The following is a 7,757-nucleotide window of genomic DNA, read 5'->3' on the forward strand; positions in this document are numbered from 1 at the left end:
AGCATTTAACCTGATGTTAGCCATGATGGTTTTTTCTAAGCTGACAGAGGAATTCAGTCTTTCATAGTTTCATTGTTAGGTATGCAATACAGTTATCTCAGCTCTCTTGTCTGACAAGGGGCCATTTTCAGGCTTTGCCCAGCGCTGTAACCCTTTCATACCCATCATCTGCTGCTGAAGTGTGACCCAGAGGCCTCTGAGAGGTTCAGCTGTGATCCTGGACTGTCAAAGTCTACAGTCGAAACGAGGTAACTGGTTGTGTTTCTGTATGACAAAATCCCAAACCCACAATGCTAAGAAATAATGTGACTTGGTGGTGTTGCCTCACAGCAAATGGCAATAACTGTGAGGTCCCTTCTGGTTTGGCCAGTGGGGTTCAGCCTGAAAGTGGTTATCAGTGGCTGTGTAGTCCAAGAAGCTGCTGGCAAAAGCAAAGCCTGTGGGGCAGCCTGGCTCTTGCCATACAGGTGAGATTCAGGCTGTGGTTGAGGAAAGTGTCAGTGCTACAGAAGGTGACAACTGCTGGGCTGATTAAAGCCCCCCTATCAATGCAGCCTGTACCTGCCACCCCCTTCATCCCTGCCCGCAGGTGATTCAAGCTACTGCTCTAAAGCACTGGGGTTTAGATTTGTACTTGCCAGTGTGTGAAACTGTGACTTCCTTTTTTCAAATGTTTGTATTTCACTTAAAATATGACTCTCCTTTTCAAGGTCTTTGTTCCTGTGAACAGCCTTTCAGGATCTGGTAAACTTTCTGTGGATATGGATTTTTCTAATTAATATGAATGTTATAAGCACCAATAAATCACTGAGAAATAGGAAATTCTCTTTGCAGTTTAGTGGCAAGAATGCTAGAAAATCTGTTGCCCAAACAGTAATATCTGCATCCAAGTTCCTCTCATCCATATACTAGCCATGGTTTGGAAAACAAGCTGGTTTTACGTGAAGATCCGTGACTGCCATAAGGCTCAGGTTCCTCATAGCTGTCATCTCTGCTGGTGAACTTTGCTGTTACATTATGTGGATTTTACTTTATCATCACCTTGAAAAGAAAGTTATGGAGCCTGGTGAGGTTCATGAAAATAGGAAGCAAGCAGACATTTACTGTTGCAGCATGAGGGCTGTGTTTCTGACCTCCTTTTGGAAATGTCTCACTTTGAAGGTATCTGGTGGTCTTGGCACTTCACATTTGCTTGCATTTTATTTTCAATGTCACTAGCATCTAACAGATTACCACATTATTGAAGTGATGGCACTGGCGACATCAGAAACAAGATAAAGATGTTTTTTAAAATGTAGTCAGATACAATCTACCTGGGTACACACTGCCCTGGATAAAGACAGTTCCCACCTTGTAATGGCACATCTGACTTCCTGCTGAGCCTTTGAGTGAGGCATTTTATCATTTCCCAGGAAAGCTCTGTGCATGGTTTTACTTGTGTCCTGGGAGCACTGAAATGTTAATGCTTGCAAAATGCTTTGAGGGTTAAGCATTAAGTTCTTCCTATTAATTCATTCTCAAGCTGTGCTATTCTGGGGCTTCTACTCAGTGACATCACCACATATGAATATAATCTTTGCAATAAGGTATGCATCTGATTCTACAAGTTAAAACTCACAAACGCATTATAGGAAGGTCCTACATTCATGCATACCAAATTATGGTTTTCACTGGCATGTGCACACTCAGTAGGAAGGGTGAGCTGACTCCAGTTAGCCCTCCTGTGCTGCTCACCAGTTAGCTTCAATTCCCTTCTGTTTGGTAGAAAAGAGTGCACAGTTACCACTGACACATTAACGTGCACCAGTTCTTCCTTCCCTGAAAACTGTTGTGCCTAAGTCCTTAAGCTTTTAGTTATTTTTTAGATTGAGCTTTCTTGTTGAGCTGCCTCTGGGAAGCCAGAGTGACCTTTTAGGTGTGGAAGTACATTGAATTATCATGAATGTAAGGGGGGGGAAGTCTTGCATCATTATACATATATACAGGCATAGAGTATTGTTGCATGCATTTGTGTGTGTGTCTATATATAGATATTCTATATATAAGGAAGCACTAATTTCCTGCCTAAAGACAATTCAGTTTCTCATGAGCATTATATTTGTTCTAGGCTTCACAAGGGAAAAAAAAAAAAAACAGTACAAGTGTCATCCCAGTTAAAAAGTCTGCATGGTTGTTGCTTATTTTTAAATATTTAGGGGTTTAGATGTGACATAGAATCATTTCAGTCAGAAAACCAGAATGAATAATGAGAGAATATGAACACACATGTTATTCCATTGTGCTGCCGCTTGAGAAACCAGTTTGGAGCAGTCAGCTTTTGGGGACTTGAAGGCATCTTGCACACAACCCCAAACCAAAGAGCTGGGGTGAGAGAAGTAGGGTTGCCAGTCTCTGCTCCCTGTGAGAGACATGTTTTGCTTTTAAGCTGGGACAGAAGGGAGGTTGGCTGCAGGTCAGATTTGTCTACACTGATGTTTACCTTCACGTTTAATGCATAATCCATGCTTTGCACCTCAGTGTGTGTGCATTCTGTCACTGCACAGTCACAAAGAGATTTGTGTGTGTGGCTGTCAAGACACAAACTGGTACTGGTACCTTACACAGCAAAGAGTTTACTCATAGCAAGGATTAACCCCTAATGGGTGCTTAATACAATGGAGTGCCATGTTCTGCTGATACACAGCACATACTGTGCTACTTGCTTGAGCCATTCTCTTAAATAGAGATTTAGAATTTTTTTTTTTTGTTATTACTTCCCTATCCCCAAGATCCCATGAAGTTGCTGGGGTTTGTTTTGGTTTTAAAGATTTAAGATGTCTCCATGGGTGGGCCTAGACTGTTTTAAAATGTATTTACATGGATTTATTCTGCACTTGAGTGTAGCTACTTCTGTGCACTGACTTTGTTGCTAGGTATGTCTTTGTTAGAGCACCAGCACTGGAATATAAAATGCCTAGTAGATTCCAGGCATTTGAAGCAGACTCAAGATACTTTTGAAGCCAGAAGTTTGGGAAACATGGGATTAGGAAAGGCAGGTCTTGCTTGATCAACCTGATCTCCTTTTATGACCAGGTGACCTGACCTGCCTGTGGGTGAGGGAAAGGCTGTGGATATTGTGTGGCTGGACTGCAGTAAAGCCTTTGAACCATTTCCCACAGCATTCTCCTGAAGAAGCTGGCTGCTCCTGGCTCGGGCAGGTGCACTGCTTGCTGTGTGCTGAAGAACTGGCTGGATGGCCAAGCCCAGAGAGGGTTGGTGACTGGAGTTACATCCAGCTGGGGGCCAGTCACAAGTGGGATTCCCCAGGGCTCAGACCCATTTAATGCCTTTATCGATGATCTGGATGAGGGGGTGGAGTGCCCCCTCAGCACCCAGGGAAGCAGTGGAGGCACTATCCATGGAGGTGTACCAGAAATGGCTGGACATGGCACTCAGAGCCATGTCTAGCTGACAAGGGGGTGCTCAGTCAAAGGTTGGACTCAGTGATCTTGGAGATATTTTACAGACATGATGATTCTATCATTATGTGACCTTAGATCTTGAATCAGCCCTTTGGACTCCATGCTGTGTTTGTACTGAACCTAGCTTGCTACTGAAACAAACAGGAGATTTTTATATCCCGTAATAGTCAAACAGCACTCTGCTTCCAGAACTGACTCCAGTGGCACTATCTTAGGCTTTTCTTTTGTTGTTTTTTTTTCCTCATTGTGTCATCTGTAAAAATTGATGGTATACTTTCTATGTTATCCAAATACTCAGATCTCAGATGAGATGTTTACATTTTGTGCATTTATATGAACTAATACTTTGCACATACTTGGGAACTGTATTTAGAAATACACAAAATTTGGAGGAGTTTCGAGTGTGCCATAAGACAAGATCAGACAATGAAGTGTTTGGAGAAAAAATGGAGACAAACCAATTGAGACAGATATGTGCATATGTACTAAGTAGTCAGCTACAGGAATCTTAAATTAGGACCTACTAGCTCAATAGATAAAATTACTTTTGTGGCTCAGGGGAGCAACACAAAATCGACTTGCCCGCTATTTAACTGACAAATAAATGTATATGCTCTCATGGGATGCACAAATGCCAATAGAACAGGCAGAAGGGAATCCTGCACTGGTTTGTAGCAGCGAGCAGCTGGAGCGCTGGTCAGACTTTTGGGTACAGCACTTGATGAAAGAGAGGCACTGAACATGGTCCAGAAGCAAGCAGTGATGATGAGGAAAATGTCAGAGAAGAAGATTAAAGTAGCTGGGCCGTTTTTCTACAGAAAAGCTGACTAAATGGGGAAAGATGAACTTCAAGTAAAAGGCAAGTGCTTCTATGAATCTATTATCCATGGAGTAAAGGGTGAGAAGTTACATTGGAGTAAAGTAAACTTTAGGTTAGGAGAACCTTCTTTTACTCTTCTGGCTGTTTGGTTGCAGTGCCTGAGGAGGCTGTAGTAGCTCTCTTGTGGCAGCATTCAAAGAACAAGTTTGATGAGATGAGCATCTCTCAGAAATGGGATGGAGCTGACGCGGCCTCGGGGTGGCTGAAAGATCGAGCTGACCTCTGAGGTCCACTCCTGAGCACCAAGTGAAAGAACTGGGGCCACTGCTAGAGCTCAAGGACTAGGTTAGAAAGTGCAGGTTACTAGAGTTTCAGATCATGGGACCCTTTCCTTATATCAGCTAGTACCCCCTGTCACTCCTGCAATCATACTGATAGCATAGAAATACAAAAAAATTAAATAAAGAAAAACTTATTTGCTAAATAAGTTGCTAAAACTTTCCATTTGTCCAGCTTTGATTATTTCTCTGCTGAAGACGTCATTTGGTACCCCCTCTTTTCTTCTATTGAAAATATTTGCATGTTTTAAATAAGGTCAGCTGCTTTAATAAACTCGACAAAATGTTTCCACTTTCCACTGGTAAGGGGTGCTTTATTGCTATCTGTCTTCTAACTAAATGTACTGCATGTGTGCAATTTGTCTGTGAATTAAACCAGCAAGTCAAGTTCAAGTGTGGCCAAGATACAATAGATTGAGCACAGCTCCCACTTAGTAGGAGAAAAACCTCCTGCAGAGAAGTAAAATCATCCTGAAAATCATCCAGCCTTTGTGGAAAAGATGTATTTTTGGCTGAAACTCTAGGGGAGAAGTACTGATGAGCTTGAAGCTAAGCCCAGATACCAGTCTTGGCAAAAACAAAAGCATCAAACTGGGTAAGAGGGGAAAAACTCCAGCCAAAGAAGTGTGTGGTCTTTTCTAATGGAACAGTCTTTTTGCACGTTCTCTGGTGTAGAGCAGTGTGGTAAAAATGATGGCCTGCAGACTTACACATCATTTGTTTACTGGTATGTATTTCCCTTAAGGGAGTGGCATATTTCCCACCCCCTTCACCTCAAAACTTTCTCTCTACAGCATTTGTTTTTCTTTTTTCCCCAACTGAGGAAGGTCTTCCTTGTAGCTTTCTGCTGTTTGCACTTCTACCCTTGAATAAATAAGCTTCAAAAGACTTGAAAGAGAGCTTTGTGGAATATAAACATGTTTGGGAGCAATTTCAGTAAGTTAAGATGAAATGCTGTGTTTGGCTCAGGGTCATTAAATAATTCACTGTACTTGCTGCCAAGCAAGCACTGTTTCATACACTGTTTTCCTGGCTAAATTCCAACCCGGCTATTTCATGTGCCCACCTAAATTCCTCCTGTGTGCTTGAATAGAGATGATCATCTTCACTTGCCTCTTCACCACGCTTGTGCCCCATCTGGCCCGTGCAGCCTGCCCTGCCTTCCACAGGTGCCTGCTCATGGGTGGGTAGGTGAGAACTCCTATTATGTAAAATACTGCAGGCTCTCTCAGGATGAAAGGTGCTAAATGTATGCAAGTCATTTATCATTTTGCTCAGAGCCTGAGTTGAAGACATGCACAACCTGTTCTGACTTCTCCAGAACAGGTTTTAATGTGCATTGAACGCATTTGCCAGCACTGCTGTGCTGCCTTTTGTTTCTAAATTTACCCTGTTGCACAGCTGATTAGGGAGACAGGAAGCAACGTATCTTGAAGCTTTCAGGAGACAGCCCCTCCCTGGAGATGTACTTCAGTGACCTAAATGTACAGCGAACAACATGTGAGAGGTGGGGTTTCAGGCCCGGGCATGCCTACGTAGGTGATACCATCAAAGAGTCTGTCACTTCCTTCAGAAGTTCACTAATATTTTTTTCCTCCCTCAAATGATTTTATTTCAAAATTCAGGCGAGATAATGTTGCTGTTTCTTGCTGCCCTGCACAGGTGGGACGGGACTGCCGAGATTTCGGGATCAGCAGCGTCAGCACTGGAATAGATAAAGCAGCATTCTGGTGAGCTTGAAGTGTTGCTGGGAGTGGTTTCTGTTCATCTCCCTTATCATTTTGGCAGATGCCTTAAGGAGTATTGTCTCTCCCTTTTCTATTTTTGGAAAGAGGGTTGGGAACACTTTGTTCTCTTCTAGTGTTTGAGTCCAGTTAGCAGAGACCTCCTTAGCAGCGTACACGTCCAGCTTGCACAAAAGATACCACACCATCTTTCTGAGGTTATTAACTGCAGCTGATGCCAGCAATCAGGAAGTCTGATCTACAAAATGCACTAATTCTCTTGATTCTCTGATATGGAAAATAAGATAATAAGAATATAGCCATTTTATACAAGCATGTTCTTCTAGTTTGCTTTATGTGGAAGGGCAAAGCAAAACCAGTCATTTGATACTTCTGACTAGTGAAGTAGTCACTGTGAGGGGATGGGCTGGGGTATTACACAGGATCACAACCCAAACCCTGAACTGTAACAGAGCACAGACTTCTGGCAAACCTCCTCCTCTCACATGTCTGTATCAACGGGTGAAACCGGTATCGGTAATTTACCACTGTGAAAGTAACTCACTTTATCAAGCCATTTCAAGGTTTTCTTTCTTGTTACAAGCTAACAAGTCATTCTTGAAAGGCATCTACAAAAAATATGTAGGGTTGAGAACTCCCCAAATATTTTCTGAAAGTGCAAGTGCCTTCTCTGGGAGCCTAGCTCATCCACAGTGTCATCTGGTTGCACTTAGCAATGCTTACACCTGCCATGAAACCCTGGGATGCCAGAAAACTGCCCTGGCCAGCCTTTCATCTCTCATTTGTACCAGAGGGTTCATGAACTCTGCAATATTTTAGAAGCTGCACAGATTCTTCTATGAAAAGCAAGATCAAAATGCTAGCAAATCAAATCACATGTGTAGAAGCAAGTTACCACAGGTAGTAAGGACCCTGGAAAATTCTCCCTGGGATGTTATCACTGTTTGATATAGACCTGTTAAAGCCATTCTGTCTGGCCAGGAGAGGGGAACAGGAAACTGTAGTCAGTCTCAGGACTGACAGAAGTGGTTGCAAAGGTGCCAGTAATGATGCAGTCATAGCCAGTGCAATTGACTTAAATGAAAGCGTATTTGCCCTTCATCTGTTATTTCCCATGAAGTTTACCAATCCTCTAAAGCTATCTTAAAGTGTTTTTGATGAAAGGTGAATTGCTTGATTCATCCATTCAGTAGGTATATGGAGTCGCTACATCATTTACCAAAAAAATCATGATGTCACCTTTGCTGTGTTTTTTTAGTGGAGGGTGTGATAGCCAGGTGTCAGAAATGTATCCCATTCCCAGGGTGTAGTTCAATTATCAAAACATGACCACAGTTAAAACTTAAGAAATACTGAATTAAGTGAATCATTCCAGAATGTGGACAGATAAAAG

The sequence above is a fragment of the Haemorhous mexicanus genome, chromosome 2 (assembly GCF_027477595.1).
Source record: "Haemorhous mexicanus isolate bHaeMex1 chromosome 2, bHaeMex1.pri, whole genome shotgun sequence".
NCBI classification, from domain to species: Eukaryota; Metazoa; Chordata; class Aves; order Passeriformes; family Fringillidae; genus Haemorhous; species Haemorhous mexicanus.